Source organism: Myotis davidii, unplaced genomic scaffold (assembly GCF_000327345.1).
Source record: "Myotis davidii unplaced genomic scaffold, ASM32734v1 scaffold411, whole genome shotgun sequence".
NCBI classification, from domain to species: Eukaryota; Metazoa; Chordata; class Mammalia; order Chiroptera; family Vespertilionidae; genus Myotis; species Myotis davidii.
In genome coordinates this window covers 295,722-321,168 of record NW_006282917.1, presented here as the reverse complement: position 1 = coordinate 321,168, position 25,447 = coordinate 295,722, and the positions used below count along the sequence as shown (strand labels likewise).

General features: G+C 37.6%; 1 long non-coding RNA gene across 5 annotated transcripts in view; it reads left to right on the top strand.

Annotated features, from left to right (window-relative positions):
* LOC107182605 overlaps positions 1-25,447 on the top strand; it is an 87,661-nt gene that overhangs the window by 13,703 nt on the left and 48,511 nt on the right. For all 5 annotated transcript variants that reach the window (XR_001513326.1, XR_001513327.1, XR_001513325.1 and 2 more), the window contains one exon: positions 14,486-14,553. This is a non-coding gene — a long non-coding RNA (uncharacterized LOC107182605). The remainder of the gene's footprint in view (positions 1-14,485; positions 14,554-25,447) is intronic.

Sequence of the window (25,447 nt, the reverse complement as noted above, 5' to 3'; positions counted from 1 at the left end):
CCAGCCCGCTCCGCGCGCTCTCCGCACCTGAGTATTTCACTTCATCACTGCGCCTCCTCTGAGTCTGGGTATGATATTCTCTTTACTCCTTGTTGTAGAATTTCCACTCAGCCAGCCCTCCTGTGTTTCTGGATGTTGTCCGTTCCCTGTTTCAAGCTCAATTTGAATTGGTTGTTCAAGGCAGCAATCTCCGGTGTTAACCTATGCCGCCATCTTCGGTTCCTCCCCAAGCTGTCCTATTTGAGTTTTAATATGAGCGTTTTTCATTGACTTTTACCTTCAAGTTACTAATTCTGTCTTTTGCTATATCTAGTCTTCTATTGAACCCATCCAATGAGTTAATTTTAGATACTGTTTTTCTTAATTTCATATATTATTTTTCTAGGATGTCTATTTTATCTACCTATCTATCTATCTATCTATCTATCTATCTATTTATTTATTTTTATTGTGTTAATCCTCACTTGAGGATTTTTTTCCATTTATTTTTAGGGAGAGTGGAAGACAGAGGGAAAGACAGAAACATTGATGTGAGAGAAACACATCAAATGGTTGCCTCCTGCATGATCCCTGACCAGAGCCCCAGCCTGGTAGGAGCCTGCAACCAAGCTACAGGCCCTTAACTGGAATCAAACCTGGGACCCTTTGGTCCACAGGATGATGCTCTATCCACTGAGGAAAACTGGCTAGGGCTCCATTTGATTTGATTTTTATATAGATTCTAATTCTCTTTGAAATTCTCTTATCTCTCATCCATTTCCTCTTCTTTAAAATTCTTTAACCAATTAATCTGTTATTTTAAATGTCTTGCAGAATCCAATAATCTGGATCATCTGTGAGTCTGCATCTATTATCTTTTTTTCTCTTGAATATTGAGTACATTTTTTGCAACTTTTCTCATGTCTAATAATTTTTTTATTTTATATCATACATGGTGGATAAAGAATCTTACTAGTTCTAGATTACATCTTTTTCCAGAGAAGATTTACTCCTTTTTCTCTGTTAGGTATATATAGTGAGGAGATGATCAACTTCACTCCATTGGGAATTGAGCGAAGTCAAGGCTAGGTAGCAGTTTTAGGAAGACTCAATCCAACTGTGGTTGTCCATGCTCCTCAGGCATGGTTCTCCTGAGTTTTGATAGAAAAACTTAGAGGATCTTTGTCTCCTTAGCCCTGACAAACTGTAGAGATTAAATTTTCCCTTTGGAGGTCTTAAGATTAGCCTCCTGCCCCTTAATTTCAAATTTTTGAAGCTGTCTTGAGGAGAAACCTGGTTATGTATTTGAGGCAGCGTTTCTACTCTAGTAACACTGTGAAGCTGGAGACTTTGCCTGTTAGGACCCTTCAGCCTAATATCTCAGCCTTTCTCACCCAGACCCAGAACTGAACAAGTGGGAGTATTTCCCATCTGTCACATTAACCTCTGCATGTTCATCAAAGAGCTTTGCTGGTTTCCTTTCCTGAGTAAAAATCCTTTCTCTCAGCAAGTCTCATCGTTATGAATCCAAAGTTCCCATGTGCCTGAAGGAAGAAAACCAGTGATTAGCTGCACCTCAAAAGGCTCTCTTATCCTTGAGTCCCTTTATAGTCTAATGGAAGCTTCATACTTTTTTCCTGCATAAAACATAAGATGGGATTTGCAATTTCATAATACACATTTTCATGTCTGCATCTATTCTCCTCATGGAGTCTTCTGTTTCAATATTAAACATTTTTTCTGCTTCATGATAAAAGTAATTTTGGTAGTAAGTATCAACTGACTCGTTACAATATTTCCAAAGGAGGAAAATGGGAATGCTTAAACAATGTGGTCTTTTTCAAAATATTTTCTTTGCATTTTGTTCAGTTTTTCAATTTTAATTTGTCTAGAAAATACTTTGTAGGTAGATGTTAATGGAGGCAGTTTTGGTTGGTTTAAAACTGTCTCAGATGGATTCCTTATTGGACACATTTACTTCTCTTTTCTACTAAAATGAGGCATGACTGTCATTACAAATCCTCCCATTTGTGAGGAGAATTTGCTCCAGAGAATTCTAGTACCTTTAATAGGCAGCATTCATATGGTTTGCACATGTAAAAAAAGAGAATGAGCCCCTCAAATTATTTAAATTGGAACCATTTCATTGTTAAGGAGCAATTCCGTTGTTAATTTTTCTTAGAAACTGTCTAAGACCTGTCCAGTGCCGAGAGCCCTAGGGCTGGTGGGAGCCCTGATTTCTAGTGTTGGCTCGCCTCCCACAAGCCATTTGTCCCAGGAGAGACTTCTTTTTTTTCTCATCCTGAGAATGAGGACATTGAAATAGTTGAGTTCTAATTCTTTGCCTCTTTCCCCTTTGGATTTTAATAATTCATCACTTGAAAATTAAGATTGTACTTACAATTAAAGGAACTATATTGCCAGGATCAGTTAAAAGAATAAAACTATGCAAGCTTCTTTTGACTAATAAATTTTCTGTCTGTGACACCAAATGGGAAATCTTTGACACTATGTATTAGTGTCAAAGAAACAATTTTTTAAAATACTGTTTTGAAGTTCTAAGTACATGTACATGAATTCAAGTCCCAGGTTGGTTGTTCATCTGCTTTGGGACCTTGGGCATATCATCAATTTCTATAAGCCTCAGTTTTCCCAACTAGAAAATGAATAGAGTAGTACAGTAGCTATGTCTATTTCACAGGGCTGTTCTGCGGATCAACTAAAAACATTCATGAGTGAAGGCTCTTTATAAACAAAAAAGAGCTGTAAAAACATCAATTATCATGAGGACTATAATGACACAGCCTTTGTGAGCAGTAACCATCTGTTTGTTGTGGCTGTCACTATCAAAAATGAAATGAGAAAACAGCCCAAGGGTATTTCATTTATATACACCTTGACTTCTGTTCCCACTTCACTTTTGGGGGGTTGGGTAGGTAAGCTGACACTGTATTTAAGATATAAGTACATTCCCTGAAGCCACTGAAATACAGAGCTGGAAAGGACAATGGGGTTATTTTAGCAAATCCCCCTCTTTTAAAGATGCAGTTTAGAAAGTGATACTGATTTACAGAAGGTAACAGAGCTGCTTCAAGGTAAAACCAAAACTAAGATCAGTAACTGTTCGCAGTTTAAACCCTGATTTGTGCAATTATGTCTCCAATTTTGGTTAAGCACTAAAGTAAATAATGATTTCTTTTTTTTCTTTAAGACGTTGGGATTCTCCATTTCCCTTCTCCCAAATTTTCTGACATAGTTTGCTTATCTTATATTTCACAGCTCCCACTTGCATTCTGGTGGTGGTAACCTCTCCCGCCAGAGATGTCCATCACCTCTCACCCAAAGCTACACCCTCCACCCCCACATGTGCCCTTGATTCTCACCCTGCTTGCCTTCTCTGAGAATTATTCTAGCACAGTGGTTCTCAACCTGTGGGTTGTGACCCCTTTGGCGGTCTAACGACCCTTTCTCAGGGGTCGCCTAAGACCATCTTGCATATCAGATATTTACATGACGATTCATAACAGTAGCAACATGACAGTTATGAAGTAGCAACGAAAATAATTTTATGGTTGGGTCACAACATGAGGAACTGTATTTAAAGGGCCAGAAGGTTGAGAACCACTGTTCTAGCAGTTATCTGTCCTATATTATTTTTCATTCTGCTGGCTCTTCTTGGCCTATGAAGGTGCCCAAGTTTGCTGTAGAATTTTCTTTTTACTTCATCTTAAATACTGCTTTTTTTTTTTTAACACTTGGCTACTGGAAACAGACATGGGTAAGCAAAGTCACCACTTTCTCAACTTCCATTCATTTTCTTTGCCTTTACTTCATTGTTTTTTATTGTGGTAAAATACACATAACCTAAAGTTTTCCGTCTTAACTATTTTACATATACAGTTAGTAGTATTAAATACATTCACATGGTTGTGCAGCCATCAGCTCCATCCATCTCCAGATCTCTTTTCACCTTGAAAAACTGAAACTTTGTTCCCAATAAACAATAACTCCTCATTTCCCCCTCCCCTGAGCCCTGGCAACCACCATTCTACTTTCTGTCTTTATGGTTTTTCCATGTATTCCTTGTGCACTATTGTATTGCCACAGTGACAAGTGCCTGGTGGTAGCCCAGCACTCATCCCCTGCTCTGCCCCCTCCCCACTTGTTGCACTTTGTTTTTTGACTTCTCTTGGAGAGAACCTGCTGCCCAGCTTTGGGGCACTTTTTCTTTGGTCTCTCTGATCCCTTCTTAAGATCTTCTAGACTAGCTTCCTCCTCCTCTTCTAATTTTTTAAATGATGCTCTTCTGCAGTGGAATTAAGCAACAACCCATGGTCATCTACCCACTCTCCCTGTATTTATATTCACCAGCCAGGGGTGGGGGAGCCTCCATTTCTTCAGACCCTTCTCTTTTCTTCCTTCAACATTCAGCCCAAATGCCTTCCTCAGTGAAGCCTTCACTAGCAACTTCTAGTTGCAATTCTTCTGTCCCTCTACTAGCCCTGATTTCTTTTTTTCTTTATTTTATTTTATTTTTATTTTATTTTTACATCACCATTTATCCCCACTATACCTTCTTCCACCTCCACCCCCCTTACCCCACAATCACCACTGTTGTCCGAGTCCATGAGTTCTTTCTTTTTTCCCCCCTTTTTGCTCAATCCCTCTACCCCCAACACTAGAGCTGTCTGCCTGCTCTCTATGAGCCTGTCTCTATTTTGCTCGTTAATTCAGTTTGTTCATTAAATTCCAATATATGAATGAAATCATGTGGTACTTGTCTTTGAGTGGGTAAAACAGCTATGGTACATTTACACAATGAAATACTATTCGGCCATAAAAAGGAAGAAAATTTTATCCTTTGTGATAGCATGGATGTACCTGGAGAACATTATGCTAAATGAAATAAGCCAGCCAGAGAAAGACAAGCTCTGATTTCAATGTTATGAATATTCCACTTTGCCCCCACCCTAAAGCTGATGTGTACTTCGGGGGGGCAGAGACTGGCTGATTCTTCCCTGTCAGACTTAGCCCTCACTGTAGGCCCTCAGTCAGAGCTGTATAAATGAAGGAGAGCATTCATTCAAGTATACTTCCTCTATACTAAGTGCTTTTCTGATTAAGAGACTGAAAATTGTTCAACCATAGGAAACATGAGTATACAATCAGTAAAGAGAGGTTCACATTGTACTTTGTTGTGTGGATCTATGATATTGGTCACTTTATTAAATATCATTATTTTACACAAAGTATCAGTGTGCTACATAGAATAATGGCCCTCCAGAACTGTCTATGTCCTAATCCCTGGAACCTGTGAACTTGTTAAACAGCAGAGGGGAATTACAGTTGCAGATGAAATTAGGGTTGTGACTCAGCTGACTTTAAAACAGAGGTTATCTTAGACTTACAAGGGTCCTTAAAAGTGGTGCTGTAGGATAGCCTTATAGCTAAGTTCCTGGTCTGCTGAGGGTCTTAAATTGCCTTGAATATTGTCTTTGGTTAATGTTTCATTGATAAATTCCTTCTCTAACAGAGAACTGTATCAGTTTTCGTGATATTAGCTCTAGTGAAATAAAGGCACTTTTATTGAATGCTTATCCGAGTCAGGTGCTTTACATACATTACCATATTTAATGTGCTAAATAACCCAAGAAGTGGATATTATTAAATCATTTTATGGATGAGGAAACAGGCACGGTGTTTAATTTGCACAAGGTCACACTGGTGAGCCTCAGGTTTTATTGCACACAAAGAGAAAAATTCTGAGGTGTGACATTTTAACTTTTGCAAGGCATGCTCGTGGTTTATACTGTCTAATGTTATATTTCAAAATCTTGCCTTGAAATTTGAAAGTTCAAGATTAATTTGTAATTTGTATTTTATTGAAGCACTATGACTGACTGTAATAGGCATGTATAAAATAGAAGACAAAAATTAACCATAAATCCAACAAAATCTTGATTTTACTTTTGCATAGTTTTCAGTCCCTTTTTTGCATATGTATGTTGTCATTTCATAGTCATATTTTAAAATTATTATATTTTATTAAAACTTTTCATTTTTTCTTTTTTTTAAATATATTTTATTGACTTTTTACAGAGAGGAAGGGGGGCTGACGCTCTATCCACTGAGCAAACCAGTTAAGGCTAAATTTTTTCCTTTTATTGAATTTGTTGGGGTGACACTGGTTAACAAATTATACAGGTTTCAGGTGTACAATCCCACAACACATCATCTATACACTGTATTGTGTGTTCATCACCCCAAGTCAAGTCTCCATCAATCACCATTTATCCCTCCTGTACCTCCTCCACCTCTCCCAACTCTACCTCTCCCTCAGCAATCCCCACACTGTTGACCGTGTCTATGAATTTTTTCTCTTTTTTCTTTTTTTGCTCAGCCCCTCCACCCCTAGTCCCTCAACCCCTCCTACAGCTGTCAGTCTGCTCTATCTATGAGTCTGTCTCTATTTTACTTGTTAGTTCATTTTGTTCATTAGATTCCAAATATGAGTGAAATCATATGGTACTTGTCTTTGTCTGACTGGCTTTGAAAAAACAAAGTGTCTTTGTAATTATTATATTTAGTAAACAATAGGTTGTTTCCAATTGTTTTAATATTAAAAGTAATGTTGAAAGAACAATCCCTATCTGGGACATGCTGTTCTCATGGCGGAGAGAAGGAGCACAATCTCAACCACACAACGTAGTTAAAACCTCTGCTTGGAGGTGGTCTGCGACATATCTGCTTACATTTGCATTAAAGTGTGTCATAGGACCAAACCCAAAGTCAGCTAAGTCAAGACATACACTTTCCCCCATGATGATGGGCAGGATGAGTAATTCTGTTATAGAGAGGGAGAAATAGTTGGGAATAATTATCCCATCTACCACCGAGAGGGGAAAAAGATGATTACAGGTAGAACAAAAATAGAAACAAAAATTAGCACATATAGACAGGTAGGTAGGTTTTGAACTTAAATTCTGACCCGAGCAGAGGCTCTTTCTTCTGGTACCTGCTCTTTGAAATGGAAAAGGAAAAAAACTGTGTATGGAAAGCATGTTGCACTTTGCTTGACTTGTTACATATTGGGCTCCTTGAATGATGCAATTTTGCCATGGTACTCAAAATGCTATTTTAGTGGCCCTGTTTGGATGCAACTTGACTTTCTTTGGTTGTGACTCAAATACACACAACAATGTTGATTTTTCTAGTCATTAAAGAAAAGATAGGTTTAATTTCTAGAATATTCTCCTGAAATGCTATTTAAAAAGTGCATAATCACCAGGGAGCCAATGAAAAATTCCCAATCCCAAGTCCCAAGGGGTGTGGTAAGAGTAGGAATCAACATTTCCCAGGTTATCATTTGTCTTGTTACTTAAAGGGTGGTCCAAGGGTTATCAGCATTCCCATCACCTGGGGAGCTTGATAGAAATGAGGCATCTTACACTCCCCTTCAGACTTATTAAATCAAATTCTGCATTTCAAAAACATCCTCAGGGGATTCTATGTACATTAAAATCCAAACAGCTCTGATAGATGTTTCTTAGAAATGCTGTTTCAAAAAATAAGTTTTCTTTTAAAATTGTTTCCCTTTCCATTTGACCATGATTAAGACATCAGTAATATTTAGGTAATACTTTAAAAAATCTTTTTTAGTATATAAAAAATCTTTTTTAGTATTTAAAATAGACATAGTTAGAACATTATTAATTTATAATTGTTCTTTTTCTTTTCCAACTTCTAAGAAAAACAGTTATTTTACCTAAGAGGTTTAGTCTTTTTTAAGCTGTTGGTCCTTGGCATTTTGCTTGGTTTTTTGTTTTGTTTTGTTTTTTTAATTTCAAAAGTCTTCTATTACAGATCAAACTCAAACAAAGTATTACAAGTAATCCAACATGTAATGGTTAAAGTCTTTGGAACAAAATGGTCATTCTTAAACTAAAGAATCTTTTGTGCTACTTCTCCCTGCTCTTTGATAGTAATCTTGTTCTTGAGTTTCCTTGTTGCAGATTGTGTGTCAGAGGATCCAGACACTGAATGAAGCAATGTTTAAAAATCTTTTACAAATTCCGAGATGTTCAACCAATGTAAAGTGTTTGTCTAGTTCTAGGGCAAACTATAGCCTGGAGCCAAATCTGTGCCTGTGTTTGTAAATAAACATTTATTGGAACACAGCCATGCCCATTCATTTACTTGATTGTCTATGGCTGATTTCATGATACAGTGGCCTCCCAAGCTTAAACTATTTACCTGTATGGCCCTTTACAGAAAAAGTGTGTCAACCTCTGGTATATATAACGAAGGATAACTTTTGTATGTGTGAAATTCTTGAGAAAGGTGCCTAAAGAATCTTAATTTTTTCTTTAAATAGAAAAAGGAGCCAATCCAACATTTGCTAAGTTTTTATTTATTCTTTTCTTTCGAATTATATATTTGTATTAGGGCTGAGCATGAACACAGGTTGTTAACTTTGCCACTTTTTGGACCTATTTTTTAGTCTTTCAACCAGTTCTTTTCAAAGTCCTGAAGTTAATGCTGTCACCAGATGCTGACTTTACTATAAAAATGCAGTAGGACATAAATGAATTGTGTGTACTTTTATATATTTTGTGAATATATACTATATCCCGCCAACCTTAGTCTCTTCCTTCCCTGGGGTGCCTCCTTGTGGTGGGCTATGGGACCTTCACTGACAAACTTACATAGCTTAGTCATGGAGGAAAGTGAATCAGTAATGGCTGACTCATCCCATTCCCTGCTCAGAGTAAGAAACCCTATCATATATGTATGAGAGATGAATCATTAGACAGACAACTTGTTGGTGGATACAAGTTGGAGAAAAATTTCCTTTTTTGTTCTCAACGCTTTTCCTTTAACTATAAATGGGTTTAGATTAAACATTAAAAAGAATTAATTACTCTTTAGGGATTTTTAAAGACAATCTGAATCTACATTTTAGTTAATTTAATATTCTTCATACTTTTTATATAATTGTATATATGTATAGTATTATAAGTAATACTATACATATATATGTTTATGTATATATCCACATCTTGTTTGTATATACATGCATGTGTATAACTAAATCTCATTTTTGGTAAACCCTGATACTGAAAGAGATTAAGAGTAGAGGCTGTGATTGTACCCTTTACAGGCCACTTCTGTATTTGAACTCCCACATAAGTGATAAATTTTTCTCAGGTAGATGTTAATCCATCACTCATTTATTAGTCAACAAACAGGAGAACCTTCAGCAAAGAATCACATCTAGTGTTTTACTTTCCACTTAAGTTACTTCTAGGTAAAATATGTTGACAGAGAACAGGAATTCACCAATATTTCATTGATCCAAGTAGCTACAATAGTAACTGCTGAGTTGTGATGTAAAGACTAGAACATTCTCAAACTCCAGATAAAGATGATAACATTTGTTTGCAACTATTGTCAGGAAAATACACCTGTACTAAAAAATCAATTGTTCAGCTATACATGCTGGGACTTGATATCTTATGTTCCAAAATATAGTGCTAATCAGCAAAGTTATGAATTCGCTTATTCTGTGTACAGCTTTCACTAGTCTACCTGGATGAAGATAAAGGAAGATGTGCTATTCATAAGAATTGACAGATCTGGGGTAGATTCAGCACAAATGGCACTTTAGAGACATTTGAAACTATGGCATTCAACAAAATGTTCTTATAGTTTAAAATATATTCATTCCAAAATGTTGCCAAGGATCTGAGTGCTGTGAACAGCTTGCAACTGAGATTTGTGTGGTTGCTATTCTAGGGCAAAAGTCCTAGAATAAGCAAATGGGAAATAATATCAGGGTAGGTAAATATTACTATAGTAACAACTTACTAAGAATAATGTTCTATATTATCTATATAATAAAAGCCTAAGCGACCGTTAAGGCAGAATGACCAGAATGACTGGTCACTATGATGTGCTCAATGCAGGAGATGCCCCCTGGTGGTCAGTGTTTTCCCACAGCCAACCTCCTGTGGCCCCTCCCCCACCAGCCAACCTCCCGCAGCCCAGCTAGGCCTAGGGACCCCACCAATGCACGAATTCGTGCACCGGGCCTCTAGTGTGGAATAATATAAAATGTTACATTTTGAGTGACTTTCTTATGCCTTGTTTAGTTCAGATAAAATCACGAGGAGGTGCAAAGCCCTGAGAGAAAGCTATGTCATTCCATTTGTTTTTCTTAGCATGGCAGTACTAACATATACTCTTTAAATGAAATAATAGTATTCTGGAGAAGTTAATTATATCTTTTTAAATTCCATTATATAAAGTAACTCTTAATCATGAAATTTTTTAAACACAACCTGGATCTTTTGGGTTGCCTTTCATTTGTTTTCATTTTTAGTAGGGTAAAAAAGGGCCACATAATTATGAAAGCTATTTTTTATAATGAAGTACGGACAACTAGTTTTTTGATCATCTTCTATTGTAGTGTTCTCGACCCTAGCACATTACATCATCTGGAGAATTTTTTATAGAACTTCTGTGCTCCAGCTCAAATTTCTGATTCCTTTTTTTTCAAGGTGGGGCATGGTATGTGTGTGTGTGTGTGTTTAACTACCTATGAGATTGCAATGTGCAGCCAGATTGAGAATTACTGTTCTGGACCTTTAAGTCATTAATAGCTAACCACATGATACTATGATCTGTAAAATGATTTTTTAAATGTAAGTTTAGGTAGATGTAGTAGGTTTTGACTAGAGTGTCTGTCAGTCTCAGAGATTCCTCCATCTCTGAATTTCTGGGATTTGAATCCATATACCTCAGGAGATGTCTCATTTATTAGGCACCTTGATTGAGACATTTAACAAGGCAACATCTTCGTTATGAAGTAGTTGCAATCTGGTGGCATTGGATGGGATATCTGAGTTAAAAGGTGGCTTCACTTAGGAGAATGATGTTCTCATCATTCTGCAGTGAAGAATTTCCATAAAACAATCCTGTGAGACTGGTTTTATTCCATCTGGACAATTCAGAACACTGAGGATTAAAGAGGATACATAATTAGGAGGTGGCAGAGCCAGGATTTGCAAGCAGTCTATTTGTCTTTTAAACACATTCTTTTTCCATTTGATCACACTTTCTCACACATTGAGAAGATCTTCTATGGTCTTGGTTGCTTGTGCTATGAATGCACAGAATAAGATGGAATAAGGATGAGAGAGCTCATGGGCAGCTCAGACTGCCACGGTGAATACCTGTATATTTGCTGACTGTGTTAAATGTAATTTATTAAGAGTTCTGTAAAACTTGTCACCGGATAATGATTTCAAGTGAGGTACCTTCTGATGGTCCATTTCTGTTAACTGAATGCCTTTCATCAGAACTTTATATGTCAGCCCAAGACTGTAAACTTAATAAAAATGGGAAATTATCCACCTTCAAATTACAGCAAAGATAATTACAAAAGCAATTTCCAGTTATTGACTTGATACTGCAGATATATTCTTTCTAATTCTCATGAGTTAAGTGGGATTCTTATTTTTCAGTAGAGAAAACTACACTTAGCTAAAAAAACAAAAGAAACGTTCCCCGAACTTCAGTGATACTAAGTGGTGGAGCTAAGATTGAAACCCACGTTTTCTGGCTCTAAAACCCATGCTTTTAGCTGTCTTGCTAGGGAGACTGTTACTCTGTTAGCCCTCTGTTTTTTAAAAATATATGCTTAGCTTTGTTATATTTAGTTACATTTTACTAAACTTCAAAGTGATTGTTCCAAATTAGTTATTCTTATGTCTTAAAGATCCACTTACCATATGAATTCCCCCGCTTTTAGCTGCTTCTTTGGGGATTTTAAGAAACATTTCATGCATGTATGAACATCTATGAAATGCAATATGCATACAGAAATGTGGTATTAGCAGTTTGCTCCTGAAAAAGTACTATAAACAAGCATCCATCTAACCACCACCAAGGCCAAGAAATGGAATGATAGGACCACAGAATTCCCTTCTTTCTTTACAATTATTATCCATTTCTCCCAGAATGAAAATAATTTCCTTGTTATATTTTTTATTTTACTATCTAAGTATTTATTCATAAATTAGTTTTGCCTGTTTTTAAGCTTTATGTAAATGGATTAATACAGTATATATATTCTTGCATCTGGCTTTAATTGCTCAACATATTCAGTAATGTCATTTCCTGCATAGCAATCTTGCACATCTTTTGTTAGATTTTTTCCATGTACTTGTTATATTTTGATGTTACCAAAATTGCCTACTTTTCAACATTTCATTTCTAAAAAAGTGCCAATTTATTAAATTTATTTTTGAGCTTTGTAATATTCAGCAATCTTGCTAAAAAATACTTAAAAGTATAGTAATAGTGAATTCTTTGCTTTTTCTATAAATTTAATCTTCTCATCTGTAAACGATATTGTCTTCCTTTTTAATCTTTCTAATTTTTCTTACCTTACTGTCATGGCCAACAGCTCTAGTGCAAATGTTGAGTAGAAGAGATGACGGTGGCCCTAGCTGGTTTGGCTCAGTGGATAGAGCGTCAGCCTGGGCACATCCTGGGTTGTGGGCTCGATCCTCAGTAGGGGAGGCAGCCAATCAATGATTCTCCCTCATCATTGATGTTTCTATCTCTCTCTCCCTCTCTAAAATCAATAAAATATATTTTTTTAAAAAGGAGAGATGACGGTGGACACCCTGTCTCATTCTCTTTTGTAAAAGAGAGTGTTTTTGATGTTTTAGCATAAATATTATGTTTATAGGTTTTTGGTATATATCTTTTTTAGAATAGGAACTTCCCTTTTTTGCTAAGTTTTTTTTTTAATCAATAGATTTGGCTTTTTCTGTATCTATTGAGATGAAAATATGATTTTTCTTTTTTAATCTACTGATATGGTTATATTGATTGACTTAACAAAAATTTAAACTAAGTGTGTATTGAGTTAAATTCAGTTTCATTAGGATGTATTGTCCTTTTTAAAATATGGGTTTGATATGCTAACATTTTAAGATTTTTGCATCTATGATTATGAATGAGATTGACGTACACTTTTCAGTTCTAGTTGTGTTTTTGTATTTGCTTCAATCTAAACTCCAAGCTACAGAAAGTGCCCTTTGCTCCTGTTCTATGGCAGGGTTCGTATAATTTATCCTTAAATCTTTGTGTTAAGTGTTAATTGCTTCCTTAAATTTTTGGTCGAACTTGCTGGTGAAGCCATCTGGGCATGCAGTTAATTTTTTTTTTTTTTTTACCATGGGAAGGTTTTTAATTATGATTCCATTTCTTAAAGCATCATTCAATTTTTATGTTTCTTGCGACTGTTTTGATAAGTTCAATTTTGTTGTGAATTTTTTTCAATTGTTCACAATTTTAAACTTCGGAATAAAGTTGATTGAAATATACTCTTTAATTATCTTTACCTGCAATTATGTCTCTTTCTGTTTTATTCATTAGTCTTCATCAAAGATTTAGCATGTTTATTAATCTTATCAAATGGACAACTTATGTCTTTGTTGATCTTCACTATTTAATGCCTTTTAATTTCTGCTCTTATTAATATTTCCTTCCTTGTTTTTTCTTTGGGTTTCTTTTGTTCCTAATGTCCTAATGAGATACATATTTAGCTTTGTTATATTTAGTTGTTCTTATTTTCTAACATTTATTTCTTATTCTAAGTAGCTTTGGCTTCATCCTTACAAGTTTAGTATGTACTAAATTTGCTACTCAGTTGAAAATATTTTTGAATTTGTCTGTCTTTCTTTGATCCATGAGTTACTTAGATATCTTATTTCATTTTTAAATGTATTGGGGTGTATTTAGTTTTACAGGACAAAAATTTCTATATCCTTTAGTGTAGTTATGCTATAAATATATTTTTTCTACTTTTTGATATTTTGAAACTATCTCACCTTCGTGCTTGATGGAAAGGTTCAATGGTTATAGAATTCTAGGTTGGAACTACTTTATTCATGTAGTTTCTTTTAGCACTTTGAAGATATTCTATTGCCTTCTGAGTTTAGTAATTTCTTTTTTTGGAGGGCTGGGAGGAAGTCAACTGTCATCTAATTATTGCCCCTTTGAATGTAATTTGCCTTTTTCCTCTGGCTACTTGTAAAATTTTGTCTGCATTAGTTTTCTGCATTTTTCACTATGATGTGTTTAAGCATAGATTCATCCTTAACCACATTAGTTCATCCTTTTGGGGGTTATTAGGGTTTCTTGAATCTTAGAAAAATGTATTTAGTGAAATTTGGAAAACTCTCAACCATTGGGGGAAGTTATTTAAAATGATCTGGACCAATTACTGCATTTTTCATACAAGAAATCATAAAGGCAAGTATAGTTAAGTTGCTTGAATTTAAAGTTGTAATTAATTTGTTGTATCACTGTTATATTTGGTATGATTAAATGCATAAATGCCTATCTATGTCTGTCTATGCCACAGTATTGCCAAACAATGGGGTCTCACACCTTAAGAAAATGATCTGAGTTATCTCTTTCTGGAATTTAGGCTGTGGATGGAATGTCTTGCAAATGGAGTTGACTTCATGTTAGAATTACCTGCAAACTCCACAAACAGTAAGTAAGTAAAGTTAATAGTGTACTAGGTTTTTATGGCTTCTTACTTATGCCAGTTGTTTTCCATTTTAACTTTACTAGTGACATACTTAAGTTTGTTAATGTTTTATTGTATTTTTTATATTTTAATTTACTATTTTTTATACTTCATTCCCCTTTATTTTTGCCATTATAATGACAATGGAGTATTACTCTTTTAGCAGAGGTGGAGATTCAGCTAGAAAAGCATCAGGTGACCAGAGTTCTCATCTTTTTCCAACCTTTGGGAACTTAGTTTATTTCTGGGAGCCTTGGGTTCCTTACTTTTGTTTCCTTTTATTTATTTTTTGTGCTACTAAATTTTAATATTATTTTACTTTTATATTATTTTTTTTTAATTACAGCTTACATTCAATATCACTTTGTTTTAGTTTCAGGTGTATGGTTCTTCACTTGTAAAAGGAGGGATTGGATTAGATGATTTTTATACTTGAGCCATCCATTTCTTAACAAAATTCTTTTCCTTGTGGGACTTATGTTATGAACTAAATGTTAGTGTCCCGCCAAAATTCATGTTAAAACCCTAACTCCCAGTGTGATGGGATCAGAAGGTGGAGCCTTTGGGGGTGATTAGGTCTTCAGGGCTTTGCTCTCATGAATGGGATGAGTCCTTCTATAAAAGACTCCAGAGGGCTCCCTTGCCTCCTTTTTTAAAAAATGTTTTTATTGATTTGGAAGAGAGAGAGAGAGAGAGAGAGAAAGAGAGAGAGAGAGAGAGAGAGAGAGAGAGATCTGCTGCCTCCTGCACTCTCCCTACTGGGGATCTAGCCTGCAACCCGGGCATGTACCCTGATGGGGAATCTAACCTGTGACCTTTTGATGCATGGAATGAAGCTCAACCAACTGAGCCACATTGGCCAGGGCTCGCGACCCCTTTGGGGTTCGAATGACCCTTTCACAGGGGTCACCTAAATACAACCTGCATATCAGATATTTACATTACGATTCATAGCAATAGCAACATTACAGTTATGAAGTAGCAACGAAAATAATTTTATGGTCGGGGGTCACCACTACATGAGAAACTGTATTAAAGGGTTGCGGCATTAGGAAGGTTGAGAACCACTGTTTTAGGCCAAGCGAGGTTACAGTGAAAAGGTGGTTGTCAGTTAGGATGCAGGCCCTCACTAGACACCAAAGCTGCCAGCAGCATGGTCTGGGACTTCCCAGCTTCCAAAATGGAGAGAAATAAATGTTAGTTGTTTATAAGCCATCCAGTTTCTGGTGTTTTGTTATAGCAAAATGGACAAAGATAACATCCAAGAGGAAATATTGCATACTCAGTTGGATAACTGAGTATTTCTGTTTAGCCATTCAAGCTAAAGCTGGACATTTGGGACCCATCCGTGCATAGATTGCATTCAAAATCACAAGCTCAAATGAAGCTACCAAGGGAGAGAGTTGTAGAAGAGAAGAGGAGCCAGCTAAGCACTGAGCCCTGGGGCACCCTGCTGTTGATATTAAAGAGCATCGGTACCAATAAGAAAGGCTGAGCAGCTGTAGTCAGGAATATGGATTAAGAACTAAGAAACCCAAGTATCTTGGGAATCAAGGATGAAAAGTGTTTCAAGAGGAAAACAGAGTGTTCCGTTGGATCAAATGAGGCTGATAGTGTGGGTAAGATAAGTACTCACAGTTTACTGCTGGCTGTAGCAATGTGGATGTTGTGGGAGACCTTGCCAAAAGCACTGGTTTGGTCAAGGGATGGTGGGAGGTGATCTGCTTTATTGGAGTTCATGAGCATGTGTGTGGGGGGTGGGGGAGGGAACTAGAGCTAGTATAGCAACTCTCTGAAGCAGATTTGCTGGAAATGGGAACAGAGAAATGGGGTTGTAACTAGAAGAGGACAGGTTATCATTTTTGTTTTTTATTAAGGGAGAAATTGGGTAATTGTAATGATGTTTATATACTGATAAAAGTGGTCCAGTAGAGAAAGAAACATTTATAAGACAGGAAATAGTGGGAACAGTTAAAGAACTGATGTTTTTCAGGAGGCAAGAAGGATCTGGTACATGAGTGGGTTGGCCTTCCCTGAGAGTTCAGTATATTCACAGGAGAAGAAATACAGTTTGTGGGCACATTGGAAGCCATTAGCACTAATGTCAAATATGTTCCCTTCTCTGCCTTCTGGACACATGGTCCCTTATAGCTTGGCGGGGTCAAGTAACTGACTGTGGCTAGTGTTAAGCAATACAAGTCATTTCTGTGCTATAGCATTTAATTGTCAGCAGGGAAATCTTCAAAAGTTATTCTTCCCTCTGCCACAGTGACTGGTAATGTTCTAGAACAGTGGTTCTCAACCTTCCTAATGCCGCGACCCTTTATTACAGTTCCTCATGTTGTGGTGACCCCCAACCATAAAATTATTTTCATTGCTACTTCATAACTGTAGCTTTGTTACTGTTAGGAATCATAATGTAAATATCTGATATGCAGGATGTATTTTCATTGTTACAAATGGAACATAATTAAAGCATAGTGATTAATCAACAAAAACAATATGTAATTATATATGTGTTTTCCGATGGTCTTAGGCGACCCCTGTGAAAGGGTTGTTCGACCCCCAAAGGGGTCACGACCCACAGGTTGAGAACCACTGCTCTAGAAACTGATTGCTCATCAGCCTACACCCCTGAGTAAGGAAACCATAGAGCAGATCCTCCAGCTGACCATTATAGACATCTAGTGTCCTTTGTTGTTTTAGGCTATTGTTATAGCATTAGCTACCCTATCCTGAGTGATATGGGTACAGATGTGTATAGAAGGACAGATGTAATGGCGGGGGCTTATGGGATGTCTGTCAGGGTTGCATGTAGTTTTTCAGTGAAATAGGAAGCTGTGAGTGAGGATGGGGGATGAGGCATTGGAGATTTGAAGAGAGAGCAAACGGGATGAAGTAGTCAATTGGGAAAATCGGAGAGTAACTGAATCAGCAAAATGTATCATGATACATCATCTGATAGCACTCAGGGCCCCTTGGAGGTTGGTGGCCATGATCAAAGTGAGTGTCCGTGTGGGTATGTTTTTCTCCAGTAGCTGTTGTCTGAATGAGAATACACATGATGCAGAAAAAGAACTGGATTTAAAGAGGGGCTGGGTTTTGCCAGAGGAGGATGACAAAGGGAGAAATTGGAAAGGGAGTAGAAGATATACACAAGAGGGTATTTAGCATATTCTTTTAGGACTTTCAGCCTCAGGGCAGTTGACATTGAAGACTGAGAGACATAGTAAAGTCAAACTCCTATCACGTAGAGAGTGGTTTAAAGTTTACAAAGGCACTTAATTTTGCACATGGAAGAATATGAGAAAGGGCAGATGGTACATAAACGTGCCTCTTGTGTGCACGTTTATCCCTTGTGCCCCAGGAAATTACTGCCATGGTGGGCGGTGGCTCTCCCTTTCCTTCCTCCCTTCCTCCCTTCCTCCCTTCCTCCCTTCCTTCCTTCCTTCTTTCCTTCCTCCTTCCTTCCTTTCTTCCTTTCGTCCTTTCTCCTCTCTCTCTCTCTCTCTCTCTCTCTCTCTCTCCTCTTCTTACATGTGCCCATCATCTGTGGTTTAAGCTTAACCATGATTCGCCTTGTCCTTTTGCCTTTGCTTCTTTTTCCTTTGTTTCATGGTGAGGTCTGCCTCTCTCTTGGGAAGTTGGGGAGGGAAGAGAGAATGGGAGAATGAGTGGGGTAGGATACCACAGTTCAGAATCAGACCCAGGGGTTGGATCAAATCACCTCCCTTTAGACGTATGTAATTCCCCTAGATAACCTGTGAATTCTCCAAGTTATAACTGATGAAATTGAAGCCTGGGGTTACTTGTATTATTTAAACAATAATGGGCAATTCTTATAATCATCACACACCCTGCTCTTTTTCTGACATGACTTTTCCCTTCTGTACAGGAAGTGTTGGCTAATAATGGTAGGCATTGTCCCCAATTCTTCCAGTCAGTTTTAGGTGCACATTGTGCCTCTTCCAGACCACTTAGGTCTAAATAATGTCCCCAAGGACATAAATCAAAGCTTCCATTCTTTCTTTGCAGTTTCTAGGTGACATGCTGATTCTAATTCTGGAACTGTTCATAAGGAAGCCCTATATTGGTGTCAGGTCACTAGAAAGCTGAGCGTCCAGATAGTTAAATGTGTTTCTTTCTTTAGATAGGAACAGGAAAGGGCTGGTTTGAGGAGGTCCTGCTATCTGCTTTGGTACTGAGCTTGAACCCTGGACTGAGGATCCCAGGTGACCATTATCATCATTATGTGCCCCCTGCCCCCTGATTTTTGGGGAGGGAGCTCACCAGGAGGCCTTTGTGCAATACCAGAGAGAAACAATATGAGTTGGTCATGCAGCTGGTGTCATGGATGGTGTCAGGAACCTGGTATTACCCATGAGGTGGGAAGGGACAGATCTTGCCACTGGGGGAAGTTATCTCTGGCCTCCAGGAGTCCCTAGTACTCTTGTCAGCACTTTCTTTTTGGTGTCACTACCATCTTTGATACTTATTAAGAAAATGAACATCTCGCCCTGACCCGTTTGGCTCAGTAGATGGAGCATCGGCCTGCGGACTGAAGGGTCCCAGGTTCAATTCCAGTCAAGGGCATGTACCTTGGTTGCGGGCATGTCCCCAGCAGGGGGTGTACAGGAGGCAGCTGATCGGTATTTCTCTCTCATCGATGTTTCTAACTCTCTATCCCTCTCCCTTCCTCTATGTAAAAAATCAATAAATATATATTTTTTAAAAGAAAATGAACATCTTTGAGAAAGTGAGACCTTCAAACCCCCTCGAACCATACCACATAAAGGGTCATTTATCAGCAGCTCCTATGGCTAGATTTGGGGACGATGGGTGATGAAGACTGATAGGGCCAGCCCTTACATAATTCATACTTTAAGCTCCCGTCTGCTTGATGGTATGTGAATTTGGGGACTTCGGAGAATTTTCTGATTTCAGCTTGGGACCACAAATTATTGCTTGAGCCATAACCTTTTACACTGCTTGGTCTCTTCTCTTCTTTGTTCTTCATATTTCCACCAGAATGTGCCTGGCTAGGTACTTACTTCAGCCTTTCCTAGACCATTAATCCCCTCTGAGGGCTCTCCCGGGATAAAGCCTTACAGGTTTGCTGCTTTCTGATTTTTTTCATCTTCTTTACCTCTAGGACAGTGCTCCATGTTAATGACAGTGGTGCCAAATACAAATTAATTGAAATGAGGCAGAAGTAAGAAAAAGTATGGTCTGCCCATATGAATTTCAGAAACTTTTACTTTTTTTTTAGTAGACTACAGCTTGTGGAGGAACATGCAAATCACATAGAAACCATGCAAATAGATTTGCTTTCTTGTTTGTTATTTCACAAACCTGAATAATGCCTCTAGTGAAATTCAAAGAAGACTGTTCTGAATCATAGATCCCCAAAGCCAAGGAGTCATAAGCTATTGGGAAATTAAGTTCCATAGTACCTATTTTTTAGTCTCTAAGGCCAAGTTATAGGCATGTTCATTACATTTCTATTACAGAGGAAACAGTCTTGGGCATTCCACTTCATTCCCTTATGTCATTCTTACAGTGGAAAGTTGAAATCATGAGCTTTAGAAAATGTAGTTTCCTTTGAGTTTAGCCTTTTCTGAAAGGAAGGCTGGATGAATAAAAATTTGCCCTGCCTTTTTACTCTGTCAACTCCAGAGTTATCTTTCTTCTTAGTGCGGGAACCATTCATGAAGTCCCAGTTGCTCCTAATGCTTGTATGCTCCATCTCCACGTGAATTATTCATTTTGCTGCCTTTGTTATAATAGCCACAGTGTTCAGTCTGTAAGACTGTCTTGTGATATATCCTTCCTTTGCTAAAAGGCTACATATCATCAACCTCATTTGATTTAGAAGCCAATTCAGCATACCACACATACCTTCGAGACGAATGTCAGGATCCTTCCTGCTATGAAAATGTCATGCATGCTTAACATGACAGTTTGTCACAAGTGATGGTTGATAGTTTCAAGTGCTTTATAATTATTGTTCTTGAATCTTCAAAGCAATTTAATTTGAGGATTTTTCATTTTCAATAAGGAAAAAACCCTCAAATATTTGTTTTGGTTTTTAATTTCAAAATGTTAAATTGGAGATTTAGAGTATCCAAAATGTAGAGGGAAGGTAACGTGTTTAATTGTGGTGAACATAAAATTTACCATTTTAACCATTTTAAATGTATAGTACAGGTGTGTTAACTGTATTCACATTGTTGTGCAACAGATCTCTAGAACTTTTCCATCTTGCAAAACAAAACCTATACTAGTTATCTTACAATATATCCCTTTTCCCTTCCCCCTTCCCCAGCCACTGGCAAACACCATTCTACTTTCTCTTTCTAAGAGTTTGACTACTTTATATAACTTTTATAAATGGAATCATGCAGTATTTGTCTTTTTGTGACTGGATTATTTAATTTAGCATATGCCCTCAAGGTTCATCCATGTGACAGGAGTTCTTTTTTTAAGGCTGAATAATACTCCATTGTATGTATATACCACATTTTCTTTACTCATTCATCTGTGAAGGTAGTGTCTTTCTGTAAAGTGCTCTTAGGAAAGCTTTTCTCCTAAGTGTGTATACTTCACTAGAATGGGAAGAGATAAGGGAAAAGTGGCAGACAGTGGAAAGGGAGTTATTATAGCATGAAAGGATGGATGATCTATAGGGACAGAGCAGTACAGTGGTTCTCAACCTCTGGGTCGCGACCCCTTTAGGGGTCGAACGACCCTTTCTCAGGCATCGCCTAAGACCATCGTTAAACACATATATAATGACATATTGTTTTTGTGATTAATCACTATGCTTTAATTATGTTCAATGTGTAACAATGAAATTGGGGGTCACCACAACATGAGGAACGGTATTAAAGGGTCGCGGCATTAGGAAGGTTGAGAACCACTGGAGTAGTAGGTTTCCTCATTGGGCTCTGGATTTTTCTCACAGATCAGCTTCTCTGTGAATTCCCGCCCCAACTCAGAATTGAAGCAGCTCTGGCTAAAGCGAAAACACTAGCAATATGCTCTGTGGTCTAGATTTAGTTTAAATGTTGTCAGACAACCAGCAGACAAAGGTTAACTTGAAAGAACACGTGGTCACATGGTTTGGGAGACTGAATTATGCAGAATTACTTTCACTTATTTTTTTACTTGCCTCTTGTTATGAGCAAGATTATGAAGGGATGGGGAAGCCTGATATGGAATAGGGGCTGGGGTCCCTGTCCTTATAGATACCACAATGTCAGCAGTTTCCTGTCGCTGCAGGTATGAGCAGTAAGAATGAGCCTTTCTCCTTCCCTGTCTCTCATTATCCTTGGCTAAGTGTGAAGAACAACAGAGGGTGGGAGCCCCTCTTTTTTTCTTTTCTACTGCAGGTTGTTGGACTGCACACAGAGCATGTGGTCTCCACTCCATCACTGCAAATGCCTGGGTTCATAATTGCAGAGTCCCTTGCCTTTCTCTGCTTTTTTGATTTTCTCCGAGGAAAGCTAGAGAGGGAGATGCTGGGCGGGTGAGGGGAGGAGAAACGCTTAGGGAAATGCCCAGAGGCTTACAGAGAAACCAAAAGTGTCTGGAGCAATGCTGTGTGCTGATAATGGCTCCCTGGAGATCATCGACCCTGGGGCACTTCAGTGACAGAGTTGGAAGGGTGAACAGAGTGGGCTCAGGAGCAGGTGCCTAGTTCCGCAGCAGTGGGGACGGGTACCATCCTGCCTCCTGAGACAGAATGCTGGGGAGGAGGTGCCCATTCAGGTCCTGCCAAGGGGCAGGGTGCTCAGCTGATTCTCAGGTGTGAGTCAGGGGAGGGCCCTGACCCAAACTGTTCCCCAGGGTGAGGGATCTGCTTTAGGAGGCAGATGGTAGCCAAAGACTTTCTGCTTTGTGGATGCCAATTTGGAGGCAAGAATAAATATTTTAAAATATTTTTAGCAAGGGGTGTGTGTGTGTGTGTGTGTGTGTGTGTGTGTGGCTTTAAAAATAAGTTTACACTGTTGATTTTGTCCCCTAACATTTTTTATAAAAATCTCCAAGTCTACAGGAAAGTTGAATTTTATAGTGAGCACATATGCTTAACAACGAGATTATTAGCATTTTAAGATATTTGCTTGATCAAATCTCTAACCATCTAGGTACTCATCTTGCCATCCATGAACCCATCTTTTTTTATGTGTTTTTAAAAACACTCCTGAATGCTTCTGCATTATAAGTTGAGTATTTGGTTTTCAATTTTTTTAGGTAAAATTTACATGCGATTAAATCTTTTAAAATGTAAATGCACAAATCCTCAGTGTAGAGTGCTGTATGTTCTATCATTTTGTCAGCTTTTACAAAACCATTTTTCTTTTTTACAAAACCAAGCTTTTGGTTAGTCACAGAATTTTTAGAAATTATATAAGGAATTCAGTATAGCAATTCTACAAAGTCCTGATAGACAATTCCATGGCAATCCATGGTGGTGTGTGTCCATGTGGAATTAAAGGTCCTTATGAAGTGGCAGATTACTGTAGTGCAGAGGTTTTCAACCTGTGGGTCGCAACCCCTGAAAATACATCCTGCATATCAGATATTTACATGATGATTCATAACAGTAGAACATTACAGTTATGAAGTAGTAATGAAAATAATTATATGGTTGGGGGTCACCACAACATGAGGAACTGTATTAAGGGTTGCGTCATTAGGAAGGTTGAGAACCACTGCTTTAGTGTTATGAAGGGTACATTTGTCATGCTCATTAGAAAAATGGAGAGATGCAGGTGTTGATTTCTGTTTATCACTGTTTTACTGGGGAATCTTCACTTCCATTATTTGTTTTAGTTGAAACCCCAGACTCAGGTAGGACAAGAATACGCTCCGGGTCTGTGTGATGTCTTGCTTTTAAAAGGAGGGGAGAATGGAGATTTGGTTTTTCAAATATTTACTTCTGTGCCCCCAAATGCCAGTTGCTGTGGGTAAAACAGAGAATGTCAAAGATAGAATCTCTAGAAGGAGTGTACTGTTTACTTGGGAAAAGATATGTTTATGAGATAGGTCATGAAGTGTTAAGACAGTGTAATATGAGTTTAGAGGGGAGGCAGTGGCTGACAGCTCCAGTGGTTAGAAAAGGTTTCTGGAGGAGCATCTGCTTTGAGGTGGTTGGTTGGGTGTGTATGGAAAGAGGGAGAGAGGAGGGCTTCCAAGGTCCCTGTGGATTGCTCTCAGCAGAGATGCTTTTTCCTTCAATCCAGCATGAATGGATGGCAGATTTCAGGAAGACTTGGCAGATAAGATTGAAAAGATAAATTGGGTCAATTATATCAGGCCTTCATTGACAGACAACTTAAAAAGGCTATTACAGTCTGTAGTTTTCTCGATTATTTTGCATTCCTCACACGTGATTAACAGAAATCATACTATACTAGTAGTGCCTTTATGTCAAAAGAAAGAATGGTACTCATTTATTGATTTGTTGAAATAAGAGAATTTGTGTGAACTGTTTTCTAAATAGATTTGTGAGAAATGATGATCAAAGAACATATGTGGAATAAATTTTTAATCTGAATGTTTAAACACAAATATCACCTTTTCACGAGAAGCCATGACCATGATGAATTGCACTCATTTTATTAATGGGATATGGTTACTGTTTAAACCATAAACAAGCAAAAAGGGCAAACAACATTTCTTGTGTATAGTTACTCATGTTCTTAAGTGTTGCAAAATACCAGAGGGGGGGAAACAGGGAGGTGGGGAGTTGGTGGTTTTAAAAATATAGTGAGTAATTGACTTATGCTAATACCAGTGTACTCATAAATGAGTAACAATAGTGAATTTAGAAGGAATATAAGTAGAAGAGAGGCTATTTAAAGGCTGTATAATACTAAAGGCAGCTGAACTGGTCACAAGTAAGGATTCTCTCTGGGAAATCTGGAAGTAGTTCAGTTCATCCCCACAAAGTTCTGTTTCTCCTATATCTAAAGGAGTCATCTTGGGGGAAGTTAAGAGTTCTTTCAAGTACGGCTTCTTTTCCACTTGCTTCCTGGGGGGAATTCATGGCAGATAAACTTGTGTGTGGTTTTGCATTGAAGAAGTGCCAGTGGTAAGCAAGAAAGATCAATTGATTTTTTTAAGAGGTCGGTGGTGATGTTTATGAACTGGAAACACAAAAGGTTTGTTTGAATTTATTTTCTTAGCTTTTGTTTCTAAACATGGTATAAAAGTATAAGAACTGACCAACCATCCTTTTCATAAACATAGATGCTATCTTCTTTTTAAACAAAAGATTATAGCATATAAATAGAGCAAAATACAACTGACCAAAATGTGAAGACAGGAAAGTCTGTTGTGGATTTTCAATTATGAGCGTTTAATCAGAAAATTTGTTTTCATTCATGTTGAAAGTATTTTAAATGTTATGTATTTTCCTTGGAACTCCTTTCCTCTAATATCACTTGACCCTGGGCCAGATAAAGGGATTTTCTGTCATTTTCTATCATAGTATCTGTCTTATTTTTGTGGATATTGATTATTGACTGGTCTCTTATCCTCATTAGAATTAAACTCCATACGGACAATGGCACCATGTTGTGGGTTATTATTGTAATACCAGCACCCACCTAACCCAGTGATCAGACACTTATTATTTGATCAAAGAAATAAGATCATAAACCATACTTTAAAGCTGGATTTATCCAGATATGTCTTGGGGATTTTGATGTCATTAGCTAAACATATGACATGACTGAGTAATTTTTAGCCAATATCTTTAAATGAGCTTATTTTTCCATTGGTTTTGTGGTTGTTGTTGTTTTGTTTTGTTTTCTCTTGTTACTTGAGATTTCCAGGGGCTTGGGTCACTTT